Source organism: Chiloscyllium plagiosum, unplaced genomic scaffold (assembly GCF_037043375.1).
Source record: "Chiloscyllium plagiosum isolate Xiang-an unplaced genomic scaffold, Cpla_swu_hap1 HiC_scaffold_36, whole genome shotgun sequence".
In the NCBI taxonomy this organism is placed as follows: domain Eukaryota; kingdom Metazoa; phylum Chordata; class Chondrichthyes; order Orectolobiformes; family Hemiscylliidae; genus Chiloscyllium; species Chiloscyllium plagiosum.
The window spans coordinates 998,848-1,014,686 of NW_028270174.1; the positions used below are offsets into that span (position 1 = coordinate 998,848).

General features: G+C 58.9%; 1 protein-coding gene across 2 annotated transcripts in view; it reads right to left on the reverse strand.

The window, feature by feature from the left end:
* Positions 1 to 15,839, reverse strand: part of cplx1 (complexin 1) — a 382,061-nt gene that overhangs the window by 192,006 nt on the left and 174,216 nt on the right. The gene's annotated exons all lie outside the window — the stretch shown is intronic.

Sequence of the window (15,839 nt, forward strand, 5' to 3'; positions counted from 1 at the left end):
GAGCGGTACTGGGTGTTGAGTGGGTCTGGGTGCTGAGAGGTTCTGGGTGCTGAGTGGTTCTGGGTGCTAGGAGGTTCCGGGTGTTGTGTGGTTCTGGGTGCTAAGAGGTTCTGGGTGTTGATTGGTTCTGGGTGCTGAGTGGGTCTGGGTGCTAAGAGGTTCTGGGTGCTAAGAGGTTCTGGGTGCTAAGAGGTTCTGGGTGCTGGTAGGTTCGGGGTGCAGGGAGGTTCAGGGTGCTGAGTAGTTTGGGTGCTGAGTGGTTCTGGGTGCTGAGTGGTTCTGGGTGCAGGGAGGTTCAGGGTGCTGAGTGGTTCTGGGTGCTGAGTGGGTCTGGGTGCTGAGTGGGTCTGGGTGCTGAGTGGTTCTGGGTGCTGAGAGATTCTGGGTGCTGAGTGGTTCAGGGTGTTGAGTGGTTCAGGGTGTTGAGTGGTTCTGGGTGCTGTGTGGGTCTGGGTGCAGGGTGGTTCAGGGTGCTGAGTGGTTCTGGGTGCTGAGAGGTTCTGGGTGCTGAGTGGTTCTGGGTGCTGGGAGGTTCCGGGTGTTGAGAGGTTCTGGGTGCTGAGAGGTTCTGGGTGTTGAGTGGTTCTGGGTGCTGAGAGGTTCAGGGTGCTGAGTGGGTCTGGGTGCAGGGAGGTTCAGGGTGCTGAGTGGTTTGGGTGCTGCGTGGTTCCGGGTGTTGAGTGGTTCTGGGTGCTGAGTGGTTCTGGGTGCTGAGAGGTTCTGGGTGTTGAGTGGTTCTGGGTGCTGAGTGGTTCTGGGTGCAGGGAGGTTCGGGGTGTTGAGTCGTTCTGGGTGCTGAGTTGTTCTGGGTGCTGAGAGGTTCTGGGTGCAGGGAGGTTCAGGGTGCTGAGTGGTTTGGGTGCTGCGTGGTTCCGGGTGTTGAGTGGTTCTGGGTGCTGAGTGGTTCTGGGTGCTGAGAGGTTCTGGGTGTTGAGTGGTTCTGGGTGCTGAGTGGTTCTGGGTGCAGGGAGGTTCGGGGTGTTGAGTCGTTCTGGGTGCTGAGTTGTTCTGGGTGCTGAGAGGTTCTGGATGCAGGGTGGTTCAGGGTGCTGAGAGGTTCTGGGTGCTGAGAGGTTCTGGGTGCTGAGAGGTTTTGGGTGTTGAGTGGTTCTGGGTGCTGAGTGGGTCTGGGTGCTGTTGGTTCTGGGTGCTGAGTGGATCTGGGTGCTGAGAGGGTCTGGATGCTGAAAGGGTCTGGGTGCTGAAAGGGTCTGGGTGCTGGGAGGTTCTGGGTGCTGGGAGGTTCTGGGTGCTGAGAAGTTCTGGGTGTTGAGTGGTTCTGGGTGCTGAGAAGTTCTGGGCGTTGAGTGGTTCTGGGTGCTGGTAGGTTCGGGGTGCTGAGTGGTTCTGGGTGCTGAGTGGGTCTGGGTGCTGGGATGTTCAGGGTGCTGATTTGTTCTGCGTGCTGGGAGGTTCTGGGAGCTGAGAGGTTCTGGGTGCTGGGAGGTTCAGGGTGCTGAGTTGTTCTGCGTGCTGGGAGGTTCTGGGTGCTGGGAGGTTCTGGGTGTTGATTGGTTCTGGGTGCTGAGTGGGTCTGGGTGCTAAGAGGTTCTGGGTGCTGAGAGGTTCTGGGTGTTGAGTGGTTCTGGGTGCTGAGTGGTTCTGGGTGCTGAGTGGGTCTGGGTGCAGGGAGGTTCAGGGTGCTGAGTGGTTTGGGTGCTGAGTGGTTCCGGGTGCTGAGTGGTTCTGGGTGCTGAGAGGGTCTGGGTGCTGAGTGGTTCTGGGTGCTGAGAGGTTCTGGGTGTTGAGTGGTTCTGGGTGCTGAGTGGTTCTGGGTGCAGGGAGGTTCGGGGTGTTGAGTCGTTCTGGGTGCTAGGTTGTTCTGGGTGCTGAGAGGTTCTGGGTGCAGGGTGGTTCAGGGTGCTGAGTGGTTCAGGGTGCTAAGAGGTTCTGGGTGCTGAGAGGTTTTGGGTGTTGAGTGGTTCTGGGTGCTGAGTGGGTCTGGGTGCTGTTGGTTCTGGGTGCTGAGTGGATCTGGGTGCTGAGAGGGTCTGGGTGCTGGGAGGTTCTGGGTGCTGGGAGGTTCTGGGTGCTGAGAAGTTCTGGGTGTTGAGTGGTTCTGGGTGCTGAGAAGTTCTGGGTGTTGAGTGGTTCTGGGTGCTGGTAGGTTTGGGTTGCTGAGTGGTTCTGGGTGCTGAGTGGGTCTGGGTGCTGGGATGTTCAGGGTGCTGATTTGTTCTGCGTGCTGGGAGCTGAGAGGTTCTGGGTGCTGGGAGGTTCAGGGTGCTGAGTTGTTCTGCGTGCTGGGAGGTTCTGGGTGCTGGGAGGTTCTGGGTGCTGAGTGGTTCTGGGTGCAGGGTGGTTCAGGGTGCTGAGTGGTTTGGGTGCTGAGTGGTTCTGGGTGCTGAGTGGTTCTGGGTGCAGGGGGGTTCAGGGTGCTGAGTGGTTTGGGTGCTGAGTGGTTCTGGGTGCTGAGTGGGTCTGGGTGCTGAGTGGGTCTGGGTGCTGAGTGGTTCTGGGTGCTGAGAGATTCTGGGTGCTGAGTGGTTCAGGGTGTTGAGTGGTTCTGGGTGTTGAGTGGTTCTGGGTGCTGTGTGGGTCTGGGTGCTTAGAGGTTCTGGGTGCTGAGACGTTTTGGGTGTTGAGTGGTTCTGGGTGCTGAGAGGTTCTGGTTGCAGAGGTTCAGGGTGTTGAGTGGTTCTGGGTGCTGAGTGGATCTGGGTGCTGAGAGGTTCTGGGTGTTGAATGGTTCTGGGTGCTGGGAGGTTCTGGGTGCTGAGAGGGTCTGGGTGCTGAGAGGTTCCGGGTGCTGAGTGATTCTGGGTGCTGAAAAGGTCTGGGTGCTGAGAAGTTCAGGGAGTTGAGTGGTTCTGGGTGCTGAGTGGTTCTGGGTGCTGAGTGGTTCTGGGTGCTGAGAGATTCTGGGTGCTGAGTGGTTCTGGGTGTTGAGTGGTTCTGGGTGCTGAGTGGTTCTGGGTGCTGAGTGGGTCTGGGTGCTGAGTGGGTCTGAATGCTGAGAGGTTCTGGGTGCTGACTGGTTCTGGGTGCTGAGAGGTTCCGGGTGTTGAGTGGTTCTGAGTGCTGAGTGATTCTGGGTGCTGATAGGTTCTGGGTGCAGAGTCGTTCTGGGTGCTGAGTGGGTCTGGGTGCTGAGTGGGTCTGGGTGCTGAGAGGTTCTGGGTGCTGAGTGGTTCTGGGTGCTGAGAGGTTCTGGGTGTTGAGTGGTTCTGGGTGCTGAGTGGGTCTGGGTGCTGAGTGGGTCTGGGTGCTGAGAGGTTCTGGGTGCTGAGTGGTTCTGGCTGCTGAGAGTTTCCGGGTGTTGAGTGGTTCTGGGTGCTGAGTGGGTCTGGGTGCTGAGAGGTTCTGGGTGTTGTGTGGTTCTGGGTGCTGATAGGTCCTGGGTGCTGAGTGGTTCTGGGTGCTGAGTGGTTTTGGGTGTTGAGTGGTTCTGGGTGCTGTGTGGGTCTGTGTGCTGTTGGGTCTGGGTGCTGAGTGGGTCTGGGTGCTGGGAGGTTCTGGGTGCTGGGAGGTTCTGGGTGCTGAGAAGTTCTGGGTGTTGAGTGGTTCTGGGTGCTGAGAAGTTCTGGGTGTTGAGTGGTTCTGGGTGCTGGTAGGTTCGGGGTGCTGAGTGGTTCTGGGTGCTGAGTGGGTCTGGGTGCTGGGATGTTCAGGGTGCTGATTTGTTCTGCGTGCTGGGAGGTTCTGGGAGCTGAGAGGTTCTGGGTGCTGGGAGGTTCAGGGTGCTGAGTTGTTCTGCGTGCTGGGAGGTTCTGGGTGCTGGGAGGTTCTGGGTGTTGATTGGTTCTGGGTGCTGAGTGGGTCTGGGTGCTAAGAGGTTCTGGGTGCTGAGAGGTTCTGGGTGTTGAGTGGTTCTGGGTGTTGAGTGGTTCTGGGTGCTGAGTGGGTCTGGGTGCAGGGAGGTTCAGGGTGCTGAGTGGTTTGGGTGCTGAGTGGTTCCGGGTGTTGAGTGGTTCTGGGTGCTGAGTGGTTCTGGGTGCTGAGAGGGTCTGGGTGCTGAGTGGTTCTGGGTGCTGAGAGGTTCTGGGTGTTGAGTGGTTCTGGGTGCTGAGTTGTTCTGGGTGCTGAGAGGTTCTGGGTGCAGGGTGGTTCAGGGTGCTGAGTGGTTCAGGGTGCTGAGAGGTTCTGGGTGCTGAGAGGTTTTGGGTGTTGAGTGGTTCTGGGTGCTGAGTGGGTCTGGGTGCTGTTGGTTCTGGGTGCTGAGTGGATCTGGATGCTGAGAGGGTCTGGGTGCTGGGAGGTTCTGGGTGCTGGGAGGTTCTGGGTGCTGAGAAGTTCTGGGTGTTGAGTGGTTCTGGGTGCTGAGAAGTTCTGGGTGTTGAGTGGTTCTGGGTGCTGGTAGGTTTGGGGTGCTGAGTGGTTCTGGGTGCTGAGTGGGTCTGGGTGCTGGGATGTTCAGGGTGCTGATTTGTTCTGCGTGCTGGGAGGTTCTGGGAGCTGAGAGGTTCAGGGTGCTGGGAGGTTCAGGGTGCTGAGTTGTTCTGCGTGCTGGGAGGTTCTGGGTGCTGGGAGGTTCTGGGTGCTGAGTGGTTCTGGGTGCAGGGTGGTTCAGGGTGCTGAGTGGTTTGGGTGCTGAGTGGTTCTGGGTGCTGAGTGGTTCTGGGTGCAGGGGGGTTCAGGGTGTTGAGTGGTTCTGGGTGTTGAGTGGTTCTGGGTGCTGAGAGGGTTTGGTGCTGAAAGGGTCTGGGTGCTGAAAGGGTCTGGGTGCTGGGAAGTTCTGGGTGCTGGGAGGTTCTGAGTGCTGAGACGTTCTGGGTGTTGAGTGGTTCTGGGTGCTGGGAGGTTCTGGGTACAGACTGGTTCTGGGCGCTGAGTGGGTCTGGGTGCTGGTAGGTTCGGGGTGCTGAGTGGTTCTAGGTGCTGAGTGGGTCTGGGTGCTGTGAGGTTCTGGGAGCTGAGAGGTTCTGGGTGCTGGGAGGTTCAGGGTGCTGAGTTGTTCTGCGTGCTGAGAGGTTCTGGGTGCTGGGAGGTTCTGGGTGCTGGGAGGTTCTGGGTGCTGACTGGTTCTGGGCGCTGAGTGGGTCTGGGTGCTGAGAGGGTTTGGTGCTGAAAGGGTCTGGGTGCTGAAAGGGTCTGGGTGCTGGGAAGTTCTGGGTGCTGGGAGGTTCTGGGTGCTGAGAAGTTCTGGGTGTTGAGTGGTTCTGGGTGCTGGGAGGTTCTGGGTGCTGACTGGTTCTGGGCGCTGAGTGGGTCTGGGTGCTGGTAGGTTCGGGGTGCTGAGTGGTTCTAGGTGCTGAGTGGGTCTGGGTGCTGAGAGGTTCTGGGAGCTGAGAGGTTCTGGGTGCTGACTGGTTCTGGGCGCTGAGTGGGTCTGGGTGCTGGTAGGTTCGGGGTGCTGAGTGGTTCTAGGTGCTGAGTGGGTCTGGGTGCTGTGAGGTTCTGGGAGCTGAGAGGTTCTGGGTGCTGGGAGGTTCAGGGTGGTGAGTTGTTCTGCGTGTTGAGAGGTTCTGGGTGCTGGGAGGTTCTGGGTGCTGGGAGGTTCTGGGTGCAGGGTGGTTCAGGGTGCTGAGCGGTACTGGGTGTTGAGTGGGTCTGGGTGCTGAGAGGTTCTGGGTGCTGAGTGGGTCTGGGTGCTGAGTGGGTCTGAATGCTGAGAGGTTCTGGGTGCTGACTGGTTCAGGGTGCTGAGCGGTACTGGGTGTTGAGTGGGTCTGGGTGCTGGGAGGTTCAGGGTGCTGAGTTCTGCGTGCTGAGAGGTTCTGGGTGCTGGGAGGTTCTGGGTGCAGGGTGGTTCAGGGTGCTGAGCGGTTCTGGGTGTTGAGTGGGTCTGGGTGCTGAGAGGGTTTGGTGCTGAAAGGGTCTGGGTGCTGAAAGGGTCTGGGTGCTGGGAAGTTCTGGGTGCTGGGAGGTTCTGAGTGCTGAGAAGTTCTGGGTGTTGAGTGGTTCTGGGTGCTGGGAGGTTCTGGGTGCTGACTGGTTCTGGGCGCTGAGTGGGTCTGGGTGCTGGTAGGTTCGGGGTGCTGAGTGGTTCTAGGTGCTGAGTGGGTCTGGGTGCTGTGAGGTTCTGGGAGCTGAGAGGTTCTGGGTGCTGGGAGGTTCAGGGTGGTGAGTTGTTCTGCGTGTTGAGAGGTTCTGGGTGCTGGGAGGTTCTGGGTGCTGGGAGGTTCTGGGTGCAGGGTGGTTCAGGGTGCTGAGCGGTACTGGGTGTTGAGTGGGTCTGGTGCTGAGAGGTTCTGGGTGCTGAGTGGTTCTGGGTGCTAGGAGGTTCCGGGTGTTGAGTGGTTCTGGGTGCTAAGAGGTTCTGGGTGTTGATTGGTTCTGGGTGCTGAGTGGGTCTGGGTGCTAAGAGGTTCTGGGTGCTAAGAGGTTCTGGGTGCTGGTAGGTTCGGGGTGCAGGGAGGTTCAGGGTGCTGAGTGGTTTGGGTGCTGAGTGGTTCTGGGTGCTGAGTGGTTCTGGGTGCAGGGAGGTTCAGGGTGCTGAGTGGTTCTGGGTGCTGAGTGGGTCTGGGTGCTGAGTGGGTCTGGGTGCTGAGTGGTTCTGGGTGCTGAGAGATTCTGGGTGCTGAGTGGTTCAGGGTGTTGAGTGGTTCAGGGTGTTGAGTGGTTCTGGGTGCTGTGTGGGTCTGGGTGCAGGGTGGTTCAGGGTGCTGAGTGGTTCTGGGTGCTGAGAGGTTCTGGGTGCTGAGTGGTTCTGGGTGCTGGGAGGTTCCGGGTGTTGAGTGGTTCTGGGTGCTAAGAGGTTCTGGGTGTTGATGGGTTCTGGGTGCTGAGTGGGTCTGGGTGCTGAGAGGTTCTGGGTGCTGAGAGGTTCTGGGTGTTGAGTGGTTCTGGGTGCTGAGAGGTTCTGGGTGCTGAGTGGGTCTGGGTGCAGGGAGGTTCAGGGTGCTGAGTGGTTTGGGTGCTGCGTGGTTCCGGGTGTTGAGTGGTTCTGGGTGCTGAGAGGTTCTGGGTGCAGAGGTTCAGGGTGTTGAGTGGTTCTGGGTGCTGAGTGGATCTGGGTGCTGAGAGGTTCTGGGTGTTGAATGGTTCTGGGTGCTGGGAGGTTCTGGGTGCTGAGAGGGTATGGGTGCTGAGAGGTTCCGGGTGCTGAGTGATTCTGGGTGCTGAAAGGGTCTGGGTGCTGAGAAGTTCAGGGAGTTGAGTGGTTCTGGGTGCTGAGTGGTTCTGGGTGCTGAGAGATTCTGGGTGCTGAGTGGTTCTGGGTGTTGATTGGTTCTGGGTGCTGAGTGGTTCTGGGTGCTGAGTGGGTCTGGGTGCTGAGTGGGTCTGAATGCTGAGAGGTTCTGGGTGCTGAGAGGTTCTGGGTGCTGACTGGTTCTGGGTGCTGAGAGGTTCCGGGTGTTGAGTGGTTCTGAGTGCTGAGTGATTCTGGGTGCTGAGTGGTTCTGGGTGCTGATAGGTTCTAGGTGCTGAGTCGTTCTGGGTGCTGAGTGGGTCTGGGTGCTGAGTGGGTCTGGGTGCTGAGAGGTTCTGGGTGCTGAGTGGGTCTGGGTGCTGAGTGGGTCTGGGTGCTGAGTGGGTCTGGGTACTGAGAGGTTCTGGGTGCTGAGAGGTTCCGGGTGTTGAGTGGTTCTGGGTGCTGAGTGGGTCTGGGTGCTGAGAGGTTCTGGGTGTTGAGTGGTTCTGGGTTCTGATAGGTTCTGGGTGCTGAGTCGTTCTGGGTGCTGAGTGGTTCTGGCTGCTGAGTGGGTCTGGGTGCTGAGTGGGTCTGGGTGCTGAGTGGGTCTGGGTACTGAGAGGTTCTGGGTGCTGAGTGGTTCTGAGTGCTGAGTGATTCTGGGTTCTGATAGGTTCTGGGTGCTGAGTCGTTCTGGGTGTTGAGTGGTTCTGGGTGCTGAGTGGGTCTGGGTGCTGAGTGGGTCTGGGTGCTGAGTGGGTCTGGGTACTGAGAGGTTCTGGGTGCTGAGAGGTTCTGGGTGCTGAGAGCTTCTGAGTGCTGAGTGATTCTGGGTTCTGATAGGTTCTGGGTGCTGAGTCGTTCTGGGTGTTGAGTGGTTCTGGGTGCTGAGTGGGTCTGGGTGCTGAGTGGGTCTGGGTGCTGAGTGGGTCTGGGTACTGAGAGGTTCTGGGTGCTGAGTGGGTCTAGGTGCTGAGTGGGTCTGGGTGCTGAGAGGTTCTGGGTGTTGAGTGGTTCTGGGTGCTGAGAGGTTCTGAGTGCTTAGAGGTTCTGGGTTCTGATAGGTTCTGGGTGCTGAGTCGTTCTGGGTGCTGAGTGGTTCTGGCTGCTGAGTGGGTCTGGGTGCTGAGTGGGTCTGGGTGCTGAGTGGATCTGGGTACTGAGAGGTTCTGGGTGCTGAGTGGTTCTGAGTGCTGAGTGATTCTGAGTTCTGATAGGTTCTCGGTGCTGAGTCGTTCTGGGTGTTGAGTGGTTCTGGGTGCTGAGTGGGTCTGGGTGCTGAGTGAGTCTGGGTGCTGAGTGGGTCTGGGTACTGAGAGGTTCTGGGTGCTGAGAGGTTCTGGGTGCTGAGAGGTTCTGAGTGCTGAGTGATTCTGGGTTCTGATAGGTTCTGGGTGCTGAGTCGTTCTGGGTGTTGAGTGGTTCTGGGTGCTGAGTGGGTCTGGGTGCTGAGTGGGTCTGGGTGCTGAGTGGGTCTGGGTACTGAGAGGTTCTGGGTGCTGAGTGGGTCTGGGTGCTGAGTGGATCTGGGTGCTGAGAGGTTTTGGGTGCTGAGTGGTTCTGGGTGCTGAGAGGTTCTGGGTGTTGAGTGGTTCTGGGTGCTGAGTGGGTCTGGGTGCTGAGTGGGTCTGGGTGCTGAGTGGGTCTGGGTGCTGAGAGGTTCTGGGTGCTGAGTGGTTCTGGCTGCTGAGAGTTTCCGGGTGTTCAGTGGTTCTGGGTGCTGAGTGGGTCTGGGTGCGGAGAGGTTCTGGGTGTTGAGTGGTTCTGGGTGCTGAGAGGTCCTGGGTGCTGAGTGGTTCTGGGTGCTGAGTGGTTTTGGGTGTTGAGTGGTTCTGGGTGCTGAGTGGGTCTGTGTGCTGTTGGGTCTGGGTGCTGAGTGGGTCTGGGTGCTGAGAGGGTTTGGTGCTGAAAGGGTCTGGGTGCTGAAAGGGTGTGGGTGCTGGGAGGGTCTGGGTGCTGAGAGGTTCTGGGTGTTGAGTGGTTCTGGGTGCTGGGAGGTTCTGGGTGCTGGGAGCTTCTGGGTGCTGACTGGTTCTGGGCGCTGAGTGGGTCTGGGTGCTGAGAGGGTTTGGTGCTGAAAGGGTCTGGGTGCTGAAAGGGTCTGGGTGCTGGGAAGTTCTGGGTGCTGGGAGGTTCTGAGTGCTGAGAAGTTCTGGGTGTTGAGTGGTTCTGGGTGCTGGGAGGTTCTGGGTGCTGACTGGTTCTGGGCGCTGAGTGGGTCTGGGTGCTGGCAGGTTCGGGGTGCTGAGTGGTTCTATGTGCTGAGTGGGTCTGGGTGCTGTGAGGTTCTGGGAGCTGAGAGGTTCTGGGTGCTGGGAGGTTCAGGGTGGTGAGTTGTTCTGCGTGTTGAGAGGTTCTGGGTGCTGGGAGGTTCTGGGTGCTGGGAGGTTCTGGGTGCAGGGTGGTTCAGGGTGCTGAGCGGTACTGGGTGTTGAGTGGGTCTGGGTGCTGAGAGGTTCTGGGTGCTGAGTGGTTCTGGGTGCTGAGAGGTTCTGGGAGCTGAGAGGTTCTGGGTGCTGACTGGTTCTGGGCGCTGAGTGGGTCTGGGTGCTGGTAGGTTCGGGGTGCTGAGTGGTTCTAGGTGCTGAGTGGGTCTGGGTGCTGTGAGGTTCTGGGAGCTGAGAGGTTCTGGGTGCTGGGAGGTTCAGGGTGGTGAGTTGTTCTGCGTGTTGAGAGGTTCTGGGTGCTGGGAGGTTCTGGGTGCTGGGAGGTTCTGGGTGCAGGGTGGTTCAGGGTGCTGAGCGGTACTGGGTGTTGAGTGGGTCTGGGTGCTGAGAGGTTCTGGGTGCTGAGTGGGTTTGGGTGCTGAGTGGGTCTGAATGCTGAGAGGTTCTGGGTGCTGACTGGTTCTGGGTGCTGAGCGGTACTGGGTGTTGAGTGGGTCTGGGTGCTGGGAGGTTCTGGGTGCTGGGAGGTTCTGGGTGCAGGGTGGTTCAGGGTGCTGAGCGGTACTGGGTGTTGAGTGGGTCTGGGTGCTGGGAGGTTCAGGGTGCTGAGTTCTGCGTGCTGAGAGGTTCTGGGTGCTGGGAGGTTCTGGGTGCAGGGTGGTTCAGGGTGCTGAGCGGTTCTGGGTGTTGAGTGGGTCTGGGTGCTGAGTGGGTCTGGGTGCTGAGTGGGTCTGGGTGCTGAGTGGGTCTGGGTACTGAGAGGTTCTGGGTGCTGAGAGGTTCCGGGTGTTGAGTGGTTCTGGGTGCTGAGTGGGTCTGGGTGCTGAGAGGTTCTGGGTGTTGAGTGGTTCTGGGTTCTGATAGGTTCTGGGTGCTGAGTCGTTCTGGGTGCTGAGTGGTTCTGGCTGCTGAGTGGGTCTGGGTGCTGAGTGGGTCTGGGTGCTGAGTGGGTCTGGGTACTGAGAGGTTCTGGGTGCTGAGAGGTTCTGGGTGCTGAGAGCTTCTGAGTGCTGAGTGATTCTGGGTTCTGATAGGTTCTGGGTGCTGAGTCGTTCTGGGTGTTGAGTGGTTCTGGGTGCTGAGTGGGTCTGGGTGCTGAGTGGGTCTGGGTGCTGAGTGGGTCTGGGTACTGAGAGGTTCTGGGTGCTGAGTGGGTCTAGGTGCTGAGTGGGTCTGGGTGCTGAGAGGTTCTGGGTGTTGAGTGGTTCTGGGTGCTGAGAGGTTCTGAGTGCTTAGAGGTTCTGGGTTCTGATAGGTTCTGGGTGCTGAGTCGTTCTGGGTGCTGAGTGGTTCTGGCTGCTGAGTGGGTCTGGGTGCTGAGTGGGTCTGGGTGCTGAGTGGATCTGGGTACTGAGAGGTTCTGGGTGCTGAGTGGTTCTGAGTGCTGAGTGATTCTGAGTTCTGATAGGTTCTCGGTGCTGAGTCGTTCTGGGTGTTGAGTGGTTCTGGGTGCTGAGTGGGTCTGGGTGCTGAGTGAGTCTGGGTGCTGAGTGGGTCTGGGTACTGAGAGGTTCTGGGTGCTGAGAGGTTCTGGGTGCTGAGAGGTTCTGAGTGCTGAGTGATTCTGGGTTCTGATAGGTTCTGGGTGCTGAGTCGTTCTGGGTGTTGAGTGGTTCTGGGTGCTGAGTGGGTCTGGGTGCTGAGTGGGTCTGGGTGCTGAGTGGGTCTGGGTACTGAGAGGTTCTGGGTGCTGAGTGGGTCTGGGTGCTGAGTGGGTCTGGGTGCTGAGAGGTTTTGGGTGCTGAGTGGTTCTGGGTGCTGAGAGGTTCTGGGTGTTGAGTGGTTCTGGGTGCTGAGTGGGTCTGGGTGCTGAGTGGGTCTGGGTGCTGAGTGGGTCTGGGTGCTGAGAGGTTCTGGGTGCTGAGTGGTTCTGGCTGCTGAGAGTTTCCGGGTGTTCAGTGGTTCTGGGTGCTGAGTGGTTCTGGGTGCGGAGAGGTTCTGGGTGTTGAGTGGTTCTGGGTGCTGAGAGGTCCTGGGTGCTGAGTGGTTCTGGGTGCTGAGTGGTTTTGGGTGTTGAGTGGTTCTGGGTGCTGAGTGGGTCTGTGTGCTGTTGGGTCTGGGTGCTGAGTGGGTCTGGGTGCTGAGAGGGTTTGGTGCTGAAAGGGTGTGGGTGCTGAAAGGGTGTGGGTGCTGGGAGGGTCTGGGTGCTGGGAGGTTCTGGGTGCTGAGAGGTTCTGGGTGTTGAGTGGTTCTGGGTGCTGGGAGGTTCTGGGTGCTGGGAGCTTCAGGGTGCTGACTGGTTCTGGGTGTTGAGTGGGTCTGGGTGCTGAGAGGGTTTGGTGCTGAAAGGGTCTGGGTGCTGAAAGGGTCTGGGTGCTGGGAAGTTCTGGGTGCTGGGAGGTTCTGAGTGCTGAGAAGTTCTGGGTGTTGAGTGGTTCTGGGTGCTGGGAGGTTCTGGGTGCTGACTGGTTCTGGGCGCTGAGTGGGTCTGGGTGCTGGTAGGTTCGGGGTGCTGAGTGGTTCTATGTGCTGAGTGGGTCTGGGTGCTGTGAGGTTCTGGGAGCTGAGAGGTTCTGGGTGCTGGGAGGTTCAGGGTGGTGAGTTGTTCTGCGTGTTGAGAGGTTCTGGGTGCTGGGAGGTTCTGGGTGCTGGGAGGTTCTGGGTGCAGGGTGGTTCAGGGTGCTGAGCGGTACTGGGTGTTGAGTGGGTCTGGGTGCTGAGAGGTTCTGGGTGCTGAGTGGTTCTGGGTGCTGAGAGGTTCTGGGAGCTGAGAGGTTCTGGGTGCTGACTGGTTCTGGGCGCTGAGTGGGTCTGGGTGCTGGTAGGTTCGGGGTGCTGAGTGGTTCTAGGTGCTGAGTGGGTCTGGGTGCTGTGAGGTTCTGGGAGCTGAGAGGTTCTGGGTGCTGGGAGGTTCAGGGTGGTGAGTTGTTCTGCGTGTTGAGAGGTTCTGGGTGCTGGGAGGTTCTGGGTGCTGGGAGGTTCTGGGTGCAGGGTGGTTCAGGGTGCTGAGCGGTACTGGGTGTTGAGTGGGTCTGGGTGCTGAGAGGTTCTGGGTGCTGAGTGGGTTTGGGTGCTGAGTGGGTCTGAATGCTGAGAGGTTCTGGGTGCTGACTGGTTCAGGGTGCTGAGCGGTACTGGGTGTTGAGTGGGTCTGGGTGCTGGGAGGTTCTGGGTGCTGGGAGGTTCTGGGTGCAGGGTGGTTCAGGGTGCTGAGCGGTACTGGGTGTTGAGTGGGTCTGGGTGCTGGGAGGTTCAGGGTGCTGAGTTCTGCGTGCTGAGAGGTTCTGGGTGCTGGGAGGTTCTGGGTGCAGGGTGGTTCAGGGTGCTGAGCGGTTCTGGGTGTTGAGTGGGTCTGGGTGCTGAGAGGGTTTGGTGCTGAAAGGGTCTGGGTGCTGAAAGGGTCTGGGTGCTGGGAAGTTCTGGGTGCTGGGAGGTTCTGAGTGCTGAGAAGTTCTGGGTGTTGAGTGGTTCTGGGTGCTGGGAGGTTCTGGGTGCTGACTGGTTCTGGGCGCTGAGTGGGTCTGGGTGCTGGTAGGTTCGGGGTGCTGAGTGGTTCTAGGTGCTGAGTGGGTCTGGGTGCTGTGAGGTTCTGGGAGCTGAGAGGTTCTGGGTGCTGGGAGGTTCAGGGTGGTGAGTTGTTCTGCGTGTTGAGAGGTTCTGGGTGCTGGGAGGTTCTGGGTGCTGGGAGGTTCTGGGTGCAGGGTGGTTCAGGGTGCTGAGCGGTACTGGGTGTTGAGTGGGTCTGGGTGCTGAGAAGTTCTGGGTGCTGAGTGGTTCTGGGTGCTAGGAGGTTCCGGGTGTTGAGTGGTTCTGGGTGCTAAGAGGTTCTGGGTGTTGATTGGTTCTGGGTGCTGAGTGGGTCTGGGTGCTAAGAGGTTCTGGGTGCTAAGAGGTTCTGGGTGCTAAGAGGTTCTGGGTGCTGGTAGGTTCTGGGTGCAGGGAGGTTCAGGGTGCTGAGTGGTTTGGGTGCTGAGTGGTTCTGGGTGCTGAGTGGTTCTGGGTGCAGGGAGGTTCAGGGTGCTGAGTGGTTCTGGGTGCTGAGTGGGTCTGGGTGCTGAGTGGGTCTGGGTGCTGAGTGGTTCTGGGTGCTGAGAGATTCTGGGTGCTGAGTGGTTCAGGGTGTTGAGTGGTTCAGGGTGTTGAGTGGTTCTGGGTGCGGTGTGTGTCTGGGTGCAGGGTGGTTCAGGGTGCTGAGTGGTTCTGGGTGCTGAGAGGTTCTGGGTGCTGAGTGGTTCTGGGTGCTGGGAGGTTCCGGGTGTTGAGTGGTTCTGGGTGCTAAGAGGTTCTGGGTGTTGATGGGTTCTGGGTGCTGAGTGGGTCTGGGTGCTGAGAGGTTCTGGGTGCTGAGAGGTTCTGGGTGTTGAGTGGTTCTGGGTGCTGAGAGGTTCTGGGTGCTGAGTGGGTCTGGGTGCAGGGAGGTTCAGGGTGCTGAGTGGTTTGGGTGCTGCGTGGTTCCGGGTGTTGAGTGGTTCTGGGTGCTGAGAGGTTCTGGGTGCAGAGGTTCAGGGTGTTGAGTGGTTCTGGGTGCTGAGTGGATCTGGGTGCTGAGAGGTTCTGGGTGTTGAATGGTTCTGGGTGCTGGGAGGTTCTGGGTGCTGAGAGGGTATGGGTGCTGAGAGGTTCCGGGTGCTGAGTGATTCTGGGTGCTGAAAGGGTCTGGGTGCTGAGAAGTTCAGGGAGTTGAGTGGTTCTGGGTGCTGAGTGGTTCTGGGTGCTGAGAGATTCTGGGTGCTGAGTGGTTCTGGGTGTTGAGTGGTTCTGGGTGCTGAGTGGTTCTGGGTGCTGAGTGGGTCTGGGTGCTGAGTGGGTCTGAATGCTGAGAGGTTCTGGGTGCTGAGAGGTTCTGGGTGCTGACTGGTTCTGGGTGCTGAGAGGTTCCGGGTGTTGAGTGGTTCTGAGTGCTGAGTGATTCTGGGTGCTGAGTGGTTCTGGGTGCTGATAGGTTCTAGGTGCTGAGTCGTTCTGGGTGCTGAGTGGGTCTGGGTGCTGAGTGGGTCTGGGTGCTGAGAGGTTCTGGGTGCTGAGTGGTTCTGGGTGCTGAGAGGTTCTGGGTGTTGAGTGGTTCTGGGTGCTGAGTGGGTCTGGGTGCTGAGTGGGTCTGGGTGCTGAGTGGGTCTGGGTACTGAGAGGTTCTGGGTGCTGAGAGGTTCCGGGTGTTGAGTGGTTCTGGGTGCTGAGTGGGTCTGGGTGCTGAGAGGTTCTGGGTGTTGAGTGGTTCTGGGTTCTGATAGGTTCTGGGTGCTGAGTCGTTCTGGGTGCTGAGTGGTTCTGGCTGCTGAGTGGGTCTGGGTGCTGAGTGGGTCTGGGTGCTGAGTGGGTCTGGGTACTGAGTGGGTCTGGGTACTGAGAGGTTCTGGGTGCTGAGTGGTTCTGAGTGCTGAGTGATTCTGGGTTCTGATAGGTTCTGGGTGCTGAGTCGTTCTGGGTGTTGAGTGGTTCTGGGTGCTGAGTGGGTCTGGGTGCTGAGTGGGTCTGGGTGCTGAGTGGGTCTGGGTACTGAGTGGGTCTGGGTGCTGAGAGCTTCTGAGTGCTGAGTGATTCTGGGTTCTGATAGGTTCTGGGTGCTGAGTGGTTCTGGGTGTTGAGTGGTTCTGGGTGCTGAGTGGGTCTGGGTGCTGAGTGGGTCTGGGTGCTGAGTGGGTCTGGGTACTGAGAGGTTCTGGGTGCTGAGTGGGTCTAGGTGCTGAGTGGGTCTGGGTGCTGAGAGGTTCTGGGTGTTGAGTGGTTCTGGGTGCTGAGAGGTTCTGAGTGCTTAGAGGTTCTGGGTTCTGATAGGTTCTGGGTGCTGAGTCGTTCTGGGTGCTGAGTGGTTCTGGCTGCTGAGTGGGTCTGGGTGCTGAGTGGGTCTGGGTGCTGAGTGGATCTGGGTACTGAGAGGTTCTGGGTGCTGAGTGGTTCTGAGTGCTGAGTGATTCTGAGTTCTGATAGGTTCTCGGTGCTGAGTCGTTCTGGGTGTTGAGTGGTTCTGGGTGCTGAGTGGGTCTGGGTGCTGAGTGAGTCTGGGTGCTGAGTGGGTCTGGGTACTGAGAGGTTCTGGGTGCTGAGAGGTTCTGGGTGCTGAGAGGTTCTGAGTGCTGAGTGATTCTGGGTTCTGATAGGTTCTGGGTGCTGAGTCGTTCTGGGTGTTGAGTGGTTCTGGGTGCTGAGTGGGTCTGGGTGCTGAGTGGGTCTGGGTGCTGAGTGGGTCTGGGTGCTGAGAGGTTCTGGGTGCTGAGTGGGTCTGGGTGCTGAGTGGGTCTGGGTGCTGAGAGGTTTTGGGTGCTGAGTGGTTCTGGGTGCTGAGAGGTTCTGGGTGTTGAGTGGTTCTGGGTGCTGAGTGGGTCTGGGTGCTGAGTGGGTCTGGGTGCTGAGTGGGTCTGGGTGCTGAGAGGTTCTGGGTGCTGAGTGGTTCTGGCTGCTGAGAGTTTCCGGGTGTTCAGTGGTTCTGGGTGCTGAGTGGGTCTGGGTGCGGAGAGGTTCTGGGTGTTGAGTGGTTCTGGGTGCTGAGAGGTCCTGGG